The sequence below is a fragment of the Chamaea fasciata genome, unplaced genomic scaffold (genome assembly GCF_029207755.1).
Source record: "Chamaea fasciata isolate MVZ Bird 193981 ecotype frontalis unplaced genomic scaffold, bChaFas1.0.hap1 SCAF_250, whole genome shotgun sequence".
NCBI classification, from domain to species: Eukaryota; Metazoa; Chordata; class Aves; order Passeriformes; family Sylviidae; genus Chamaea; species Chamaea fasciata.
Window position 1 is genome coordinate 14,003 of NW_027094335.1, and position 17,478 is coordinate 31,480.

At 57.1% G+C, this 17,478-nt stretch overlaps 2 long non-coding RNA genes across 2 annotated transcripts; both read left to right on the forward strand.

Moving 5' to 3' along the window:
- Window positions 1-197: 197 nt before the first annotated feature.
- Window positions 198-9,472, forward strand: LOC136305041 (uncharacterized). The gene is made up of 10 exons (XR_010724986.1): window positions 198-679; window positions 1,209-1,605; window positions 2,790-2,894; window positions 3,191-3,296; window positions 3,827-3,975; window positions 4,273-4,482; window positions 4,587-4,696; window positions 5,322-5,502; window positions 7,240-7,334; window positions 7,859-9,472. It is a non-coding gene; the product is annotated as an uncharacterized lncRNA (long non-coding RNA).
- A 2,813-nt stretch (window positions 9,473-12,285) lies between these two features.
- LOC136305042 (uncharacterized) lies at window positions 12,286-13,755 on the forward strand. Its single transcript, XR_010724987.1, has 3 exons — window positions 12,286-12,418; window positions 13,234-13,301; window positions 13,577-13,755. It is a non-coding gene; the product is annotated as an uncharacterized lncRNA (long non-coding RNA).
- Window positions 13,756-17,478: the final 3,723 nt, after the last annotated feature.

Consider the following 17,478-nt stretch of genomic DNA (forward strand, 5'->3'; position numbering starts at 1 on the left):
TGCGGACGCGGGATGGGGGCGCAGCGGCGCCGCGGGCGGGTTCGGGTTTTTTATTCACTCAGGTGACTGGGTGAGCAGCCGGCGCGGGGGGCCTGACCAGTGCCAACACGAAAGATGGCGGACCGACAGGAAGTGGCTTCACCCTCAACCAACATGGCGGCGAGGAAGGGCGGAAGTCGCGTCCGTCCCCTCCCAAGCTGGCGGCTCGGCGCGACGCGCTTGACCTTCCAAAGACGGCGGCAAAAAGAGCGGTAAAACGGCAAGGACGGGGTGGGCGGGGGCGCCTGCCCGGCTGCCTTCGCCCTGCCCTGACCACGGCGCCGCCCGGCCGCGATTTTCCGCGGCGTGTCCGGGTGCGCGGCCACGGGCTGTGGGCTCGGCGGCGCCGCGGGCGGGCGGGCGGGAGCCGGGCCCGCGCCGGCAGGCAGCGGCGGCGGCGCCTCTCTCTGCCGAGGTCCCGCCGCGCCCGCCGTGCCGGCCGCCCGTCTCGCTCCGCACGTTCCCGCCGCTCTCCGCCGCGCCCACACGCCACCCCCGCGGCCCTCCGGCCCGGGGAAATGGAGGGAAATACAAAAGCCTTAGGGCAGAAGAAGTCGGCCGAGCCGGCCCGAGCCGTGCCCGTCCCGCAGCCGGCAGCAGGAGGCGGCTGCTCTCTGACTCCAAGCTCAGCGCGGCGGAGGTAAGCGCGGGGCTTTCGGCGGGGGCGGCGGGGAGGACGCCCCGGTTGTCCGGGCAGGGCTTCCCGGGGACGGTGTCAGCTCCCCGCAGCTCTGGCTGAGGGCTGCACCGAGTCTGGGCTGAGCCAGCTGGGAGCGGGCTCTGCTGGTCACGTCCCCGGGAGCCGCTGCCGCCGCCGGAGAGGACGCGCAGCAACCTTGTGCCGTCTGTGCGTGCAAGGTTTTCATGGGCTTTGTGGCGAATGTGGTGTTTGGGACCCGGAGCGCTGGGTGCCCTGGGTGGGGATGTCCTTGAAGTAGCCAAGCTGAGCACTGGCTGAGATTTCCAAGCCTGGAATTCTTGAAACAATGTTTAAATAGTTTACCTTCAAAGCAACGTTTAAATAGTTTACCGTCGAGTTGAGGCAGTAGATCAAGTCGATTTGTTAGAGTGGCAGAAATGGTTTTTTGCCTGGAAGTGTGTTGGTATAAGCAAGCCTCCGTCGTGTCAGAATGAATTGGTTTTCCTTCTTTTGGCTTTTTTCTTTCTAGGTTGTAGAGCACTGGGGAGACTGTTTGGGATAAAGAACTGAAAGGCACAAGGGAAGCTGCACGTTCCCCGGGGAATGCTTTAGGCACCTGCGGCTCCTGAAGCGCACCGAGAATCCCAGCTCCCACAGAAAACCTTCCGAAGCTGGAAGGGACAGACAAGACAATTCCAAGAATGGTGTGGGAAGCACTTTCTCCCAGGCGTGGACAGTGCTGAGATCGGAATGACTTCACAATATTCCTTGTGCCTCTCCTGTTGCCAGCCCAGGACTAAGTCGGTGTTCCCTGAGTGGCTGCAGTTCCCTGCCCGTGGAGGGAGGCAGCCTGTGCTGGAGAGCGGGAGAAAGGTCCCTGCTGCATGCTGTGTCCTCGGTGGGCAGAGAACTCTGACCTTAGCCAGGTGGGTTGGTGAGGATTGAATCAATCCTGCCTCCTTTTGAACGAGTTGTTTTAATGAGTCATCAGCAGGGGATGCTTTTAGCCGGCTTTCGTTCAGTTTCTTTTTCACAGGTTTCTGGTTGTTTTCATCATGAAATTATACCAAACCCTTAAGTTCGCTAAATGAACCCTGAAAAGGTTCAAGAAACCAATCCCAAGAGAATTGGGCCTTGGATAGCTGGGATCTCACAGCCCTTTGGGGCCACGTTGGGTTCACCCCCTGATTTTGGTGCGCAGAGAAACTCTCAAGTTAAGGCTTATCAAAAGAAATGGACCAGTTCTCATAAAAATCAGCTTTCCAAACCTTGAATTAAGATCAGAAATGATGGCAATGCCCTTGGCATAAAACCACCTGTGAAGCCAAGCAGGCTTAAAATGCCTGTAGGCAGGAAATCCAAGAGAAATGGCTGCTGGCTCCTGGCATCCTGGGCTTGCCAGGCAACCTTCAGGTCGGAGGAGCCCTCTGAGATGGCAGTGCCAACCATTCCCCCGGTGCCACCCTGTCCCATGTCCCCAGGTGCCACGTCCGCACAGCTTTTGATCCCTCCAGAGACGGGGCCTCCACCACTGCCCTGGGCAGCTGTGCCAGGGCTGGACAGCCCTCCCACCATCAGACTTCCCAATATTTGGCCTGATTTGCCCTGGGATCACGGGAGGCCGTTTCCTCGCCCTGGGTCTTACAGTAGCTGCCCTAAGCAGCCATGATTCCAACATGAGAGCGGCTGGCTTCCTTATGACCCCATCTGGAAGGGGCTTGCTTTCGAGAGATGAGCCAGGTAAGGCTCAGCTCGGTTGCCAGTTTGGCAGGTGAGAGCTTGTAGCTCATGGACGTGTCTGGGAGAGGTGTTGCCTCGCTCATCCACCTGCATGCACGTGGTGAGACAGCTAAAAGAAGATTTCCATCCTCTCTCCCTTGTTTCTCCTCTACTGCTTTGTGTTGCCACCTGTTACAATCCATGGACAGAGAAAGTGGGAAATGTGTTTTAGAAATTCTTGGGAATTTTGCTTGTAGGAACGGAAATCCTGAGAGAACTGATATTTGACCTGCCTGGCCTATGAAATGTCCCAGAAGCTGGTTCATGTATCCATGCTCCTGTTGTGTTCATCTGGGCTGTAGTTCAGGCTTTTCTCCCTGGGCTCTTGCAGTTGCTGTGTCTCTGGGATGCGGTGCAGAATGGAATCAGGCGGCCACACCTCAGGTTCACCTTCTCCCTGACCCTGCTCGTGTGGCACAGCAGATCCTGAAGCCAGGTACTGGAACTTCCTGCGTGTGTCACTGCTGGGGTGAAAAGCAGAGCCCTGGGGAATGGTGATCTCCCCACCTGCTTTGTGCTCAGACACTCTTGACTGAGCTTTTCATTCTGGGGAAGAGAAGGGGAGGGGTGGCCAGCAACACGCTGAGCCTCAGAGCAAAGGCCTTCTGCAGTTCCTGCGCTGTTCTCCCAGCTTGGAACACTGCACAGTACAGCTTCCATTCATTATTGTCCGTGCTTGTGGATTGGGAAGGTTGTCCTCCTCCACGATGCCCCACCTTTTTCTCTTCACAGAGGAGCACATGTACCTCAAGGGAGACAGATTCCTTCCGTCACATCAGTACTCGGACCTGAGGAAAGTACCAGTTTTTTCCAGCTTTTCTTCAGTATTGATTTAGAGGTAAGAGTCCCGCTTTCTCGATCCAGGAATTCTTGAGAAATGTATAGAAAAAAGCCATAAAAATACAATGAACTCTCATTCTCCCGTGGGTGGTTAATTAGAGGCATCTTTCTTTTGTTTCCTCTTGGGGTTAGAACTGCCATGTCTGTGGGGACTGCGTTGGTTTTTAGTACTAAGGCGCAACGACTTGCGCTGCGTATTGCTCTGCGAGCACGACAAACAGAATGTTCTGCCCCAGCGAGCTGACATTCATCTCTGAGTTTCGATTAGTAATGTTAGAGTCGCACTGAAGTGTCTTGGGAACGGCAACCTCTACGATTCCATTTGCACTGCATGTTTGGGCTGCAGGCTGACTGTTCCTGATGGATGTTAGGGATGAAATTCGATAGGAATGGAAATGGACAGGTCCAGAAGAAGCTGTGGTCAGGCCTGAGCTGGCACTCCCAGGGAACCAGAGTTTTGTGCTCTTAGGAGCAGGTATTCTTTGGCAACGTCTAAATGTCTGATGATGGTATTTCTGTGGCTTCCAGTACAAAGCAGAGCCTGCGAGTGGATCCTCAGATGTCCTGGGGAAGGGCTTCGTGGCAAACGTTGCTGTGGGCTTTATGACTGCCAGAGGATTTTCCAGGTCATTCTCTCCTTTTCAACAGTCTCTTGTGTGATGAGGGCTCGCTCCCAGGTAAGAATTTGGAAAGAAAGCACCAAAAAACCCCAAAGTACAGAAGTCTGCATGGCTTTGAGATCTCAAGGCCAAAGCAAAAAGGAGCAGCTGACTCTGCCTTTGCCTTCTTGAAAACCTGTTCCTTGTTGATTTTGTGTCCGTGTGGAGGGGGAGATAATTGCTTGTGTCCAAACCGGTCGCAGCCTTGTCCCCTGAAACTGGAACAGGTTGCTGCCATCACGGAGCCTCACGTGGGCACCGTGCCTTTGTGCCTGCTGTCAGGGCCTTTTCTCTTTCGGGGGTCTCCATCCACAGGCAGCACGTTTGTTACCTGAACTGCGCTTCAGCGGGAGGGAAGCTCACGTGCCGGGAGCTCTCGGCTTCGGCAGCGTCCGCCCTGAGCGGTTCGGGTATCGAAGCCTTGGACAAAAGGACAAAATCCTCTCGCTGCCTGAAGACTCCTCGTGAGAGTAGCTTTGAACGGAGAGCGTCTTTCCTTCCCTGGAGTCGCTGAGAGCAGCTGGTGTTCGTGTCACCTTGAAGCTGATCAGATGCCGGTCCGATTGCTAATTCTGAGTTCGATCGTTCGATCTTGACCGTAGAAGAACAGGTCCTATTTTCTGTTTCAGAGCGGTATTCTGGAGATATTCCAAAGCGCTGCCCGTGCCAGCAAAGCTGCCTGTGAGCTGATCCGGGATCACGGCCTCCTCCCGTGGGTCCTGCACAGCTGAGAGCAAAGGTGAGCAGAGAAGTACAGGAGAAACGGGAACAATTTTGCTGCCCACGGTAGAATAACTGTGTGAGTGAGTATGAAAACAAGGGCGACAGGCCGGGAGCCGGGGGCACCGAGGGCCGGACGGGCAGAACTCGCTGAACTCTGAGGTGTCCCTTGGGGTTTCGAAAACAGAATCGAGATGCTTTCAGGTTGTGGTAGGAGGGGGATGATGCTGGGGGGGCTTCGTGGTTTGGAAAACACTTGCTGGAAAAACTGAGAAAGCCAACTGGCACCTGGAATCGGTGTCTCTACCTTTTGAGTTTCAAACAGCCTCAGATCCCGTCCTGTCACGGGACCTGCCGCACGGGAAGTGGCACAGCAATGGCTTTGAGTTGTCTAGAACATTCCTCCCCCCTTGCCTCTCCCTCAGGTACGTTTGCATCCGGCAGAAATCTCTTCTGCGCAGAGCGCCCTGACAGGCTCAGGCAGGTGCCCCAAAAGTGCCCTGGAATAGGGTCCCCTGTGTAGGTGATGGACCAGCTGCCGGCGAGGATCTGCCTTCCCAAAGTGGTTCTCTGTTTTGTTTTCTTGTTGGTTGGTTGGTTTCGTTGGGCTTGTTAATTTCGTTTTGTTTTGTTTTGTTTCTCAGGTTTCTGAAAAGCAAGGGGATCAGTCAGATGACTTCCTTACTCCGTACTCTGTGGCTAAGAAAAGAGACAAAACAAGAATCAATCCCAGGAGAAGAGACAAAACAAGAATCAATCCCTCCTCCCTATTCAGCTTGTAAATGAGTTTCTGTATGTTTTGGCCCCCTTCATCAAACATATTGGGTAAGTCTTTGTTTTGTTTTTTGTTTTGGTCAGTTTGCATTTCATCCTCTGTCCAGTTTGACCTTTATTAAGGCCAGGAGGATTTCTTTGTCTCTGGTTGATGAATGGCTTTTTTCGCCTTCAGTTTGCATGTCGAGTAGTGAATTTGGACGAGATTTCTCTGACAGGAGGATTTAGGTGTTTGAAGACATGGGGAAAGAAAGTAAAGTGTGATGCACAGCTGCTGTCAAGTCCTAGGTCCTTCATTTCTGGCCCTTGCCACAGTAAGGCTTAGAAACTGTACTCATTAATTAGCACGCAGGAAAACACGTGGCACTTGTGTTTCCTCTTGGCAGGACTAACGTAGATCTGGCCAGGCTGACCGAGTTCTTCGGCCCCCTCAGCTCTGTGCAGGAACACCGTGCTGTTGCTGCTGAGGCTTTTAGGGGGATGAGGTGAACGACAGCGTCCTCTCCAGCAGGGAGCTGCTGCTCCTGCTGCTCCTGCTGCTCCTGCTGCTCCTGCTGATCCTGCTGCTGCTCCTGCTGCTGCTCCTGCTCCTGCTGCTGCTCCTGCTGCTCCTGCTGCTGCTCCTGCTGCTCCTGCTGCTCCTGCTGCTCCTGCTGCTCCTGCTGATCCTGCTGATCCTGCTGCTGCTCCTGCTGCTCCTGCTGCTCCTGCTGCTGCTCCTGCTGCTCCTGCTCCTGCTGCTGCTGCACAAGTGGAGCCTTGTCAGCGAAGACCTGCATCTGCAGGAGGCCCCGCAGGCCCTGGCTGGGAAGTGCCAAAACAAAGGAGTGATCAGTAAGTGCTGAACTGCTTCCAGGAGGGCGTATTTTGTTGCAGCCGTTACAGACCAACAGTCCAAGTGAGGCCAACTGCTCTGGAAACAGTACTAATGCCTTCTGCCAGCCTGATGGGGCTTGGGGGAGGAGGAAAGGAAATGGCAAGGCATTTTTCAGGTCTTCCTTGGGGTGAATTCTAAGCTTAGCACAATTGGGAAGCTTTGAGGAAACACAGTTTAAAAAGGGGAAGAGCTGTAAAATGGAACTTAGTTGCCAATCTCATGTCAGGTTCTGAAAAATGGTCTTCTTGAATCAAATCTCAGAAGAAATAAGCGGTGCCTGGAGGCTCTGTGCTCAAAGGTTTGAATGATTCTGAGTGTGGATGGGGATCTGAAAGTCACGTGTAAGTAAAACCAAAAAACACATCAAGCAAGCAAAACTGCAATAGTTGACTTTTCTTGTTGTCATCGTTTTGGAAGAAAGGAAAAATATGGGGCGAGAGGTGAGAGCAGGATCTGCAAAATCTCGGAGTTCTCCGCGTCTCCCTGAGGCTGAAGCCGTGTTTGCTGTCAACGATGGCAGAGTGGAAGATGCTAAAGACTGAAAACTTGGGGTTTTCCCCCTGAATCCCAAGGCTCTGTCAGCAGCTGTGCCCCGTCTATCTCTTCAAGGAGTTTCCGGGTTTAGGAAGGCTTTTCCATTCTTCCGCATTTCTCTAGAACTCCACTCCAAAAGAACGGTGCTGTGTCCGTGTGGTGTTGGTGACTCTGTGTGAGTTGTTGTATTAAAGCCAATCGTTGGTAAGGGTTCTGAGCCTGCCTTGGGAAGCCCTTGGAGGTGGCAGCTCTTCTTTAATTTCCCTTGGTTCCTTTCATGCCTTTCAGTGATTTCTGCGAGGTGCACTGCAGTCTGCCTGAAGCCAGCACATCCTGTCCGTGTTTGAACTTGACTCCTGTTGTTTTTCCTCTTGCAGGGAGTTGGCAAAAAGAGGAGAGAGCCAGTAGGAAGTGAAGCCCCTGGAAGGCCTCATCCCAGTCCAAGGTTCCCACTTTTCTCTCTGACTCCTGGGTAATTACCTGGCCAGAACTGGACACAGACTGTCCATTTGATTTCCTGCCTTTTCCAAGAAATCCTTGCTGTCAGCCGGAGTGTGTTCCTGGTCTCCTCCTCCTCGTCCTCCTCCTCCTCCTCCTCCTCCTCCTCCTCCTCCTCTTTTTGCCAAGGTGAATTTTGGTTATTGCAGGAATTGTGGCTCTTTTGTTCCACTGAAACTTGCCAACTCTGCTGAGGGTTTCCGGTGTCAAATCCAAGTAAGATTGGAGTTTCTTTGCATTGTTACTCCCACAAAATAGAGGGATTATTCGGTCCATTCCTATGGGATAGGAGTGGCTTGACCTTTTTAATTCTCCCTTCCCTTGAAAATCAGAGCAGAGGCAGCAGATTTGAAATCGTCGTTCCACGAACCCCACCGGTTTCCTGGCTGGCGGGAAAGTTTTCCACGTTAGAAATTGCTGAGCTTGTCTCTCAGGCAAGCTGGGATGTAGGTGTTATTCCTTCCTTTTATTTGATGGTTTTCCTCTCTCTGATTTTAGGAAGGGAACGTTTCTAGCCAGTGCCAATTTTCCATCCGAACTGGAAGTTTTGGACGTGGTGGGGCACATTTCCAAGGAAAGGGACCCAATTCACGTTAGTAAATGAGGAATTGTTCAGCACCGTGTCCGCAGAGTTTTGGGAATTCCCAGGAAAACTTGCCAAGTGTTTGTTTAATTGCCGGGATTCATCTCTTTGTCAAGTTCAATGCGCTGCGTTTTCAGTTCCATGAATGCCATTAAAAGCTGAATGCCGGCCTGATTGCTGTTCCTTGGACACAGGGGGCTGGTTCTTTCCTGCCTTGCCGAGGGCAGAGCTGCTTTTGTTGAATTTTGGGGTGGGCTTAGGGGAAGCGAACGAAAAAACCCCACCAAATAAAGCCCCCACGACCCCCCGGCCCCCCCAGCAGACATACAGCAGACAGGGAGAAAGAGAAAATACGCCAATGGGATTGGAATGGAGATGGGAATTGGACCCCTTAGGAAACCAGGCTCCTTGAATTCTAATGAACTGTGTTTGTGATGTGTTAGGGGAAGGAATTCGTCTGGTTTGAACCATCATTTCAAATGTGACCAAATAAACACGGATTGAAGAAAACGACAGGATTTGGGGGCATTTTTCTGGATTATAGGGGAATTTCTTTGGGGATTTTTGGGGGGAGTTTGTGGGAGTGTGGAGGTATATTTGTGGATTTTTGGAGGCTTTTTTGGGGAGATGTTGGGGGGGTTTTGCGGGATTTTTGGGAGGATTTTTGGGGAATTTTGCGAGATTTTTTGATGATTTTAGGGGCAATTTTTGGGATGATTTTTTGTGGATATTTGGGGAATTTTGCAGGAATTTTGGGAGGATTTTTTTGGGGATTTTTGGGGGGATTTTTATGGATTTTAGGGGGATTTGTCGGGGATTTTTGGGGGAGTTTTGGCAGGATTTTGGGGGGATTTTTGGGGGCATTTTTGGTGTAATTTTGGGAGGTTTTTGGGAGGATTTTTGGGGGAACCTGGCGGGATTTTTTGGAGGATTTTTGGGGGGGATTTTTGGAGGTGTTTTGGGGGGGAATTTTGGGGAATTTTAGGGGAGATTTTTAGGGGGATTTTTAGGAATTTTTTGGGGAGGATTTTTGGGGGATTTTGATTGGATTTTTGGGGCGAATTTGGGGATATTTTTGGGGATTCCCGGGGGGTGTTTTTCGAGGATCTTTCTGTGGATTTTTAGGGAGGATTTTGGGGGGATTCTTGGGGGATTTAGGGGGAATTTGGGGGAGGATTTTTTTTTTAATTTTTGGATGATATTTTGCAGCATGTTTGGAGAATTTTGGGGGGGATTTTTGGGGGATTTTGGGGGGGATTTTTGGGAGGATATTTTCGGGGATTTTTGGGGCGATTTTTGGGGATTTTTGAGAGGATTTTTTGTGGATATTTGGGGAATTTTGCAGGAATATTTGGGAGGATTTTTGAGGAGATTTTTGTGGGGATTTCGTGGATTTTGTGGTGGATTTTTGGGAGGAAATTTTGGGGAATTTTGGGGGGGATTTTGGGGAAGTTTTTGGGGATTTTTAGGAGGATATTTGGGGGATTTTTTGGAGGATTTTTGGGGGGATTTTTTGGGAGGATTTATGGGGAGCCGTGCGGCAATGCTGCCACCCTGTGGGCAAAGAGCGGTAGTGCAGCTGTCCCCCCCCCGCCCGTCCCGCCTGATCTGTGCGGCAATGCTGCCACCCTGTGGGCAAAGAGCGGTAGTGCAGCTGTCCCGTCCCGCCCGTCCCGCCTGATCTGTGCGGCAATGCTGCCACCCTGTGGGCAAAGAGCGGTACTGCAGCTGTCCCCCGTGCCCGTCCCGCCTGATCTGTGCGGCAATGCTGCCACCGCGTGGGCAAACAGCGGCAGTGCAGCTGTCCCCCGTGCCCGTCCCGCCGGAGCCGTGCGGCAATGCTGCCACCCTGTGGGCAAAGAGCGGTAGTGCAGCTGTCCCCCCCGCCCGTCCCCGACGCGCGTGGCAGCCCCGCATTGTGAGCTCGGGGGCGGCGCTGCCGCCCGCCCGCCCGCAGCTCGGGGCCGAAAGGGAGGGAAAAAGGCAAGGAGCCCGGGCGCGTGGCAGCCGGCTGCCTGCGCGCGCCACCCGGACCCCGGAGCCGTCCGGGCGCGATTTTCCGCGGCGTTTGCGGGTGTGCGGACACGGGATGGGGGCGCAGCGGCGCCGCGGGCGGCAGTCCATTGAGTCAGGCGCTTGTGGGAGGAGCCGAGGGGGCATTTTAGTGGGTTCCACTACCAAGATGGCGGCAAGAAGCGAGGCGCCTGACCTTCTAAAAAAGGCGGCCAAAAGGGCGGGGAAAAATAAGGACCCTATAGGCGTTTAGTCAGATGCCTGCACAAAAACCCCGACTACGGCGCCGCCCGCGCGCAATTTTCCGCGGCGTTTCCAGGTGTGCGGACACCGGCCGTGTGCTCAGTCGCGCCGCGTCCGCGTTCGGATTCGTGGATTTAGTCAGGCGTCTGTGTAAACACCTGCCGGGGGCCTATGCCGAGCCGCAAAGAACATGGCGGCCGGGACGGAAGTGGCCTCAGCCGCAACAAAGATGGCGGCAAGCAGAAGCGGAAGTCACGCGACGCCCCTCACAAAATGGCGCCGAGGCGGGAGGCGGCTGCCCTTCCAAAATGGGCGGCCAAAAGGGCGGGAAAAAATAAGGACCGTATAGGCGTTTAGCCAGACGCCTGCACGAAACCCCGACTACGGCGCCGCCGGGACGCAATTTTCCGCGGCGTTTCCAGGTGTGCCGACACGGGCCGTGTGCTGAGTCGCGCCGCGATTGCGTTCGAATTCGTGGATTTAGTCAGGCGTCTGTGTAAACACCTGCCGGGGGCCTATGCCGAGCCGCAAAGAACATGGCGACCGGGACGGAAGTGGCCTCAGCCACAACAAAGATGGCGGCAATGAAAAGCGGAAGTTACGCGACGCCCCTCACAAAATGGCGCCCAGGCGCGAGGCGCCCGACCTTCCAAAAAGGGCGGCCAAAAGGGCGGGAAAAATAAGGACCCTGTAGGCGTTTACCCAGATGCCTGCACAAAAACCCCGACTACGGCGACGCCCGGGCGCAATTTTCCGCGGCGTCTCCAGGTGTGGGAACACCGACCGTGTGCTCAGCCGCGCCGCGTTTGCTTTTAAATTCGTGGATTTAGTCAGGCGTCTGTGTAAACACCTGCCGGGGCCTATGTCGAGCCGCAAAAAAGATGCCGGCGGGACCGGAAGTGGCCTCAGACGCAACCAAGATGGCGGCAAGGAAGGGCGGAAGGCTCGTGGGGCTCGTCGCGGCCGAAAATCGCCGAGTGCAGCTCACACCCTGCAATGGCAAAAGCTGTTTTATTAAAACTCAGCCGAGAATTTTCCTCTTATTTCCAGGTCACAGGATATACTGAGGCTGAGAGGGATCCTAAAATCTGACTCTCAAGCGGACGGACCGTTTGAGAATCGAACTCAGCACCTTGGCATTACCCGGACTCTGCTCCAAGCAGCTGAACCAATCTCTGCATTATGGGGATGGACCTCCATAGGATGGCAACGCTTGGCCCCACTAAGGTAAGTGCAGTGCCGCCTTCTCTGCCAAAGCTGCTTCACACACCAGCCCCTGGAATGGCTCGAGGGCAGAAGTGGCTGGCAGCTCACGACAGCACAAAGCTCTTCCAGTGACGCTGATTTCCTGTCCTTTCCAGGATTTACCCAGCAGCTGCCGTAAAAGTACTCACACAAAGTCTCTTTCCGGGCGGAAAGGAGCAGGACAAGTCCTGAGGCTTCCCTTCTTCCACGGCCAAAGCTCTGCAGAGAGGCAGGGCCGGTCCCACCCGCACAGGGGCGTTTCCTGCAGGTGAGTGTTGCCGGGCCAAACTGATGGCAGCTGCTGAGGCCGGGGCTGCTTTTCTGGCCGGAGGCCTCGGTGCCCCCCCGTGCCGCCTGCAGTGTCCCTCGGGGTTTCCTGCAGGTGTCCCGGGTGCCCGGAGGCGCAGGGAGGAAGGAGGCCGGCAGCCCCAGCGGGGCCAGCAGCCCTGGGATGATGTGCAGGGAGGAGCTGTGCCTGCGGGGCCCCGCCCGTGGCAGCGGCGGCCAAACGCAGGGCCCGGGGCCGGGCTCGGGGCTGGCACGGACACGGCCCCGGGGCTGCCGCGGCTCCTCGGCCAGGGGCTGCTCCCGCCGGGCACGGGGAGATGCTGCAGCCCGGACAGAGGCACCCACAGCCCAAGAGCTCCCCAGGGAACAGCTGGCATTGCCCGGGAACGGCGGCTCGGGCTGTCTGCAGAGGGGCTCAGACAGCAATTCCCACCTCCCGGAGCTCCCACACAGTTGCCAGGGATGTCCTGGCCACCCCAAATCCCCTCCCTTTCAGCCTGAGGACATCACCCGTCGGCAGCATTAAAGCCAAGGCGCTCCTCCCTCACAGAAATTAAATCCAGAGCAACGGCCCTCGGAGATGCCTCAAAATCAAAGGTTTGAGTGGGATGGAGTTTCGTTTGGATGAAGTCTGGACTTTTCCAGGGAGCCAGCCGGAGTGCAGCAGTGATGGAAAGCTTTTGCAGGTGGGTCCCACTGGAGGTGTGCTGAAGGCAGGGATGGGCGTCCCTTGCCTGAGGGAAAGGCACTTGCAGAGGCCACTGCTGGGGCTCGGAAAGGAGCTGAGCTCCTGCAGGGAGCTGTGTCCTCCCGAGGGCACAGGGGCTGCCTCAGCACAGGCCGGCCAGTGCCTTCTCCTGCTCTGAAACATCACCTGGAGCCCGAGCTCAGGGGGTGGCTGAATTCCAGGGAAATCTGACAGGTGACCCCCAGGGGGTGAGGGTTATAATTAACCAAATCTATGGAATAGAAACCTATCCTGTCCCCATCCTGCTGAGCTTCCTTGGAAGCTCTGCTGGTTCCTGACACGTCTGGCATTCAAGCAGCAGCTCTGCGTGGGAATATCCGTGCTCCGTGAGGCACTGTGAGGTTATTGCAGCGGGAACTGAGCAGGGAATTCGGGGCCGTGGGTATAATTCATCTAAACTAGCAAAGGTGACAGTGAACCCCAAATCTGGGCACCACACAGAGAACAATCTTTGTGCTGCCCTGTCAGCTCAAGCCCCTGGGCTGGGAAGTTTTGGGAGTCAAACATATGGAATGATAGAAGTCACAGCAACTGGTGTCACCCCGAGGGACAGTCCAAGTCCCAGACAATTCCTCTGCAGTCCCCTGGGGGGGAAAACACCCTCTGTCTGCCAGGAGCCCTGACTCTGTTTCTCCTATCAGCTGTGTTGGGCTTTAAGAACTTGAAATAACTTTGAAGCCAAAGAAATCACCTTTTCCTACTGGTTTGATTGTGTTTTTTTGTTGTTTTTTTTTTTTTTTTTTTTTCTTTCAGATGCTGGACTTGCTTCTGTGGATGTGTGCTGAGCTCTGGCTGCAGGGGACTGTCAGGCCTGAATGGCTGTGAGTTTGGGTTCTTCTCGCTGGGGAAGCAGAAATAATTATTAATTAGACTGCAGAAATGTTTTCAGAAACCTTTCCCCTTTCCTGCCCTTGCTGGTGGATCTTCTCTTTCTGCCTTTGACTTTACAAAGCTGTTCCCTGATGTCAATTCCCCTGCCTGAATTCCTTGCAGCTCCTAGCTGGGAAAAACTGGGATGATGTCCTAGGGATGTTCTTAGGGGAGGACAGAGGTGAGATTTTTGCCTGTATTTTTCTAATATTTTCTAAAATTTCAGGGAGCTGCTCCTGCTCCTGCCCCTAATCCTGCTGCTGCTGCACAAGTGGAGCCTTGTCAGCGAAGACCTGCATCTGCAGGAGGCCCCGCAGGCCCTGGCTGGGAAGTGCCAAAACAAAGAAGTGATCAGTAAGTGCTGAACTGCTTCCAGGAGGGCATATTTTGTTGCAGCCGTTACAGACCAACCGTGTGGTGCTGGTGACTTTGTGTGAGTTGCTTTATTAAAGCCAATCGTTGGTAAGGGTTTTGAGCCTGCCTTGGAGAGCACTTGGAGCTCTGGGTGCCCTGGCATTCCCCTAGGTGTCCCTGGGGTTGCCCTGGCTGTCCCCTAGGTGTCCCTGGAGTGCCCTGGCTGTCCCCTAGGTGTCCCTTGGGGTCCACGGGCTGTCCACTAGGTGTCCCTTGGGGGGACCTGACTGTCCCTGGGATGCCCTGGCTGTCCCCTAGGTGTCCCTGGGGGTGCCCTGGCTGTCCCCTAGGTGTCCCAGGGCTGCCCTGGCTGTCTTTTAGGTCTCCCTGGGGGTGCCCTGACTGTCCCCTAGGTGTCCCTGGAGGTGCCCTGGCTGTCCCCTTGGTGTCCCTGGGGGTGCCCTTGCTGTCCCATAGGTGTCCCTGGAGGTGCCCTGGCTGTCCCCTTGGTGTCCCTGGGGGTGCCCTGGGTGTCCCTGGGGTGCTCTGGCTGTCCCCTAGGTGTCCCTGGGGGTGCCCTAGCTGTCCCTTAGATGTCCCTGGGGGTGACCTGGCTCTCCTTGGGGTGCCCTGGCTGTCCCTTATGTGTCCCTGGGGGTGCCCAGGGTGTCCCTGGGGTGCCTTGCTGTCCCCTAGGTGTCCCTGGGGGTGCCCTGCCTGTCCCCTGGGTGTCCCTTGGGGTGTCCTGGCTGTCCCCTAGGTGTGCCTGGGGGTGCCCTGGCTGTCCCTGGGGTACCCAGGCTTTCCTTTAGGTGTCCGTAGGGGTGCCCTGGCTTTCCCGTAGTTGTCCCTGGGGTGCCCTGGCTGTCCCTTTGGTGTCCCTGGAGGTGCCCTTGCTGTCCCTTGGGGGGCCCTGGCTGTCCCTGAGGGGGCCCTGGCTGTCCCCTAGGTGTCCCTGGGGTTCCCTGGCTGTCCCTGGGGTGCCCAGGCTTTCCTATAGGTGTCCCTGGGGGTGCCCTGGCTGTTCCTTAGGCGTCCCTGGGGGTGCCCTGGCTGTCCCTTAGGTGTCCCTGGGGGTGCCCTGGCTGTCCCCTAGGTGTCCCTGCCTCGCTCGTATCCTCGACTCCGCCTCCGGCGCCATGGTGACACCCCTCCCAGTCTGGACCAGTGTGGCCACACCCCCTCCCCTGGGGCCAATAGACCCATCCCAGTATAGACCAGTAAGGCACCGTGTGCCCACCACGGACCCCCACACGCCTGCCAGTTCGTCCCAGTCCACTCCCCGTCCATCCCAGTTCTCTCTGATCACCCTCCCAGTGCTCCCAGTCCATCCCAGTCCCGCAGGTGCTGGTGCTTGTGGCTTGATCATCTGGTGCCTGTCCGCAACGTGGAGCGGGTCAAATGAGGCCTCAGGGGGAGGGGGGGGGCGGATTTTGGGGGGTCCTGGGGGTCCCGAGTTGTCCTGGAGGGGTTTGGGGGGTCTGCGGGGAGTCTCAAGGGGCTGCTGTGGGTGTTTTTGGGGGGGCTTCGGGAGGTTTGGGCGGCCCATTTGCGGCATCAAAGGAACCTGAGGAGGGTTTTGCGGGCTCCTGGAGGTCGGGGGGGGCCCTGGGGGTGGTTTGGGGGGCACTGGGGGGTTCCAGCCCGTGACCCCCCCCCCGTTTTTGACCCCCCCCCCCCGAGCTGTTTCGGTCTCATCGACGCCCTCCTGAAGCCCAAGGGGGGGTGGGCGCTGGGCCCCCCCTGCTGCCCCCTCCCCTGCCACCCCCGCGACGCCCTGCAGGTGAGGGACCCCCAAAAACCCCTCCCCATGAACCCCAAATCCACCCCTGGGACCCCCCAAAACCTCCCCAGGACCCCAGATCCACCCCGGGACCCCCAAATCCATCCCTTGGACCCCCAAAAACCCCCAAATCCATCCCTGGGACCCCCCAAAACCTCCCTCCAAACCCCAAATTCACCCCTCGGACCTCCAGAATCCCTCCACAGAACCCCTCAGGGGTCGTTCCCCACGAAAAAGGGCGGGAAACGTGAGGGGAGAAAAAGGGCGGGAAACGTGAGGGGAGAAAAAGGGCAGGAAACGTGAGGGGAGAAAAAGGGCGGGATCAAGTGGAGGGGATCAATGGAATTTTGGGGGGGGTCAGCGACGCTGAGGAAGGATCAATGGAATACTGGGGGGGCATCAATGACATTGGGGGGGGTCAGTGACACTCGGGTGGGGATCAATGATGCTGTGGGGGGGGTCGATATCAGCTCGGGGGGCGGCCATGGGTTTTTGGGGGGCCGCAACGCAGGCGGCCGTGCTGGGTTTGGAGCGGGGGGGCCCCTTCAACCCCTGGGGGTGCCCTGGCTGTCCCCTAGGTGTCCCTGGGGTGCCCTGGCTTTCCCTGGGGTGCCCTGGCTGTCCCCTAGGTGTCCCTGGGGGTCCCTGGCTGTCCCCTAGGTGTCCTTGGGGTACCTTGCTGTCCCCAAGGCGTCCCTGGGGTGCCCTGGCTGTCCCCTAGGTGTCCCTGGGGGTGCCCTGGCTGTCCCTGGGGGTCCCTGGCTGTCCCAGAGGTGTCCCTAGGGGTGCCTTGTCTGTCCCTGAGGGGGCCCTGGGGGGGCCCTGGCTGTCCCCTAAGTGTCCCTGGGGGTGCTCTGGTGTCCCTGGGGATGCCCTGGCTGTCCCTTAGGTCTCCCTGGGGGTGCCCTGGCTGTCCCTTGGGGTGCCCTGGCTGTCCCCTAGGCGTCCCTGGGGTGCCGTGGCTGTCCCCTTGGTGTCCCTGGAGGTGACCTGCCTGTCCCCTAGGTGTCCCTGGAGGTGCCCTGGCTGTCCCCTTGGTGTCCCTGGGGGTGCCCTGGCTCTCCCATAGGTGTCCCTGGACGTGCCCTGGCTGTCCTCTTGGTGTCCCTGGGGGTGCCCTGGGTGTCCCTGGGGTGCCCTTGCTGTCCCCTAGGTGTCCCCGGGGATGCCCTGGCTATCCCTGGGGGGGCCCTGGCTGTCCCTGGGGTGCCCTAGCTGTCCCTTAGATGTCCCTGGGGGTGCCCTGGCTCTCCTTGAGGTGCCCTGGCTGTCCCTTATGTGTCCCTGGGGGTGCCCTGCCTGTCCCCTAGGTGTCCCTGGGGTTGCCTTGGCTGTCCCCTAGGTGTCCCTGGGTGTGCCCTGGTGTCCCTGGGGTGCCCTGCCTGTCCCCGAGGTGTCCCTGGGGGTGCCCTGGCTGTCCCCTAGGTGTCCCTGGGGGTTCCCTGGCTGTCCTCTAGTTGTCCCTGGGGGAGCCCTGGCTGTCCCTAGGGTGCCCTGCCTGTCCCCTAGGTGTCCCTGGGAGTGCCCTGGCTGTCCCCTAGGTGTCCCTGGGGGTCCCTGGCTGTCCCCTAGTTGTCCCTGGGGGAGCCCTGGCTGTCCCAAGGTTGCCCTGCCTGTCCCCTAGGTGTCCCTGGGAGTGCCCTGGCTGTCCCCTAGGTGTCCCTGCCTCGCTCGTATCCTCGACTCCGCCTCCGGCGCCATGGTGACACCCCTCCCAGTCTGGACCAGTGTGGCCACACCCCCTCCCCTGGGGCCATTAGACCCATCCCAGTACAGACCAGTTAGGCACCGTGTGCCCACCACGGACCCCCACACGCCTGCCAGTTCGTCCCAGTCCACTCCCCGTCCATCCCAGTTCCCTCTGATCACCCTCCCAGTGCTCCCAGTCCATCCCAGTCCCGCAGGTGCTGGTGCTTGTGGCTTGATCAGCTGGTGCCTGTCCGCAACATGGAGCGGGTCAAACGAGGCCTCAGGGGGACGGGGGAGCGGAT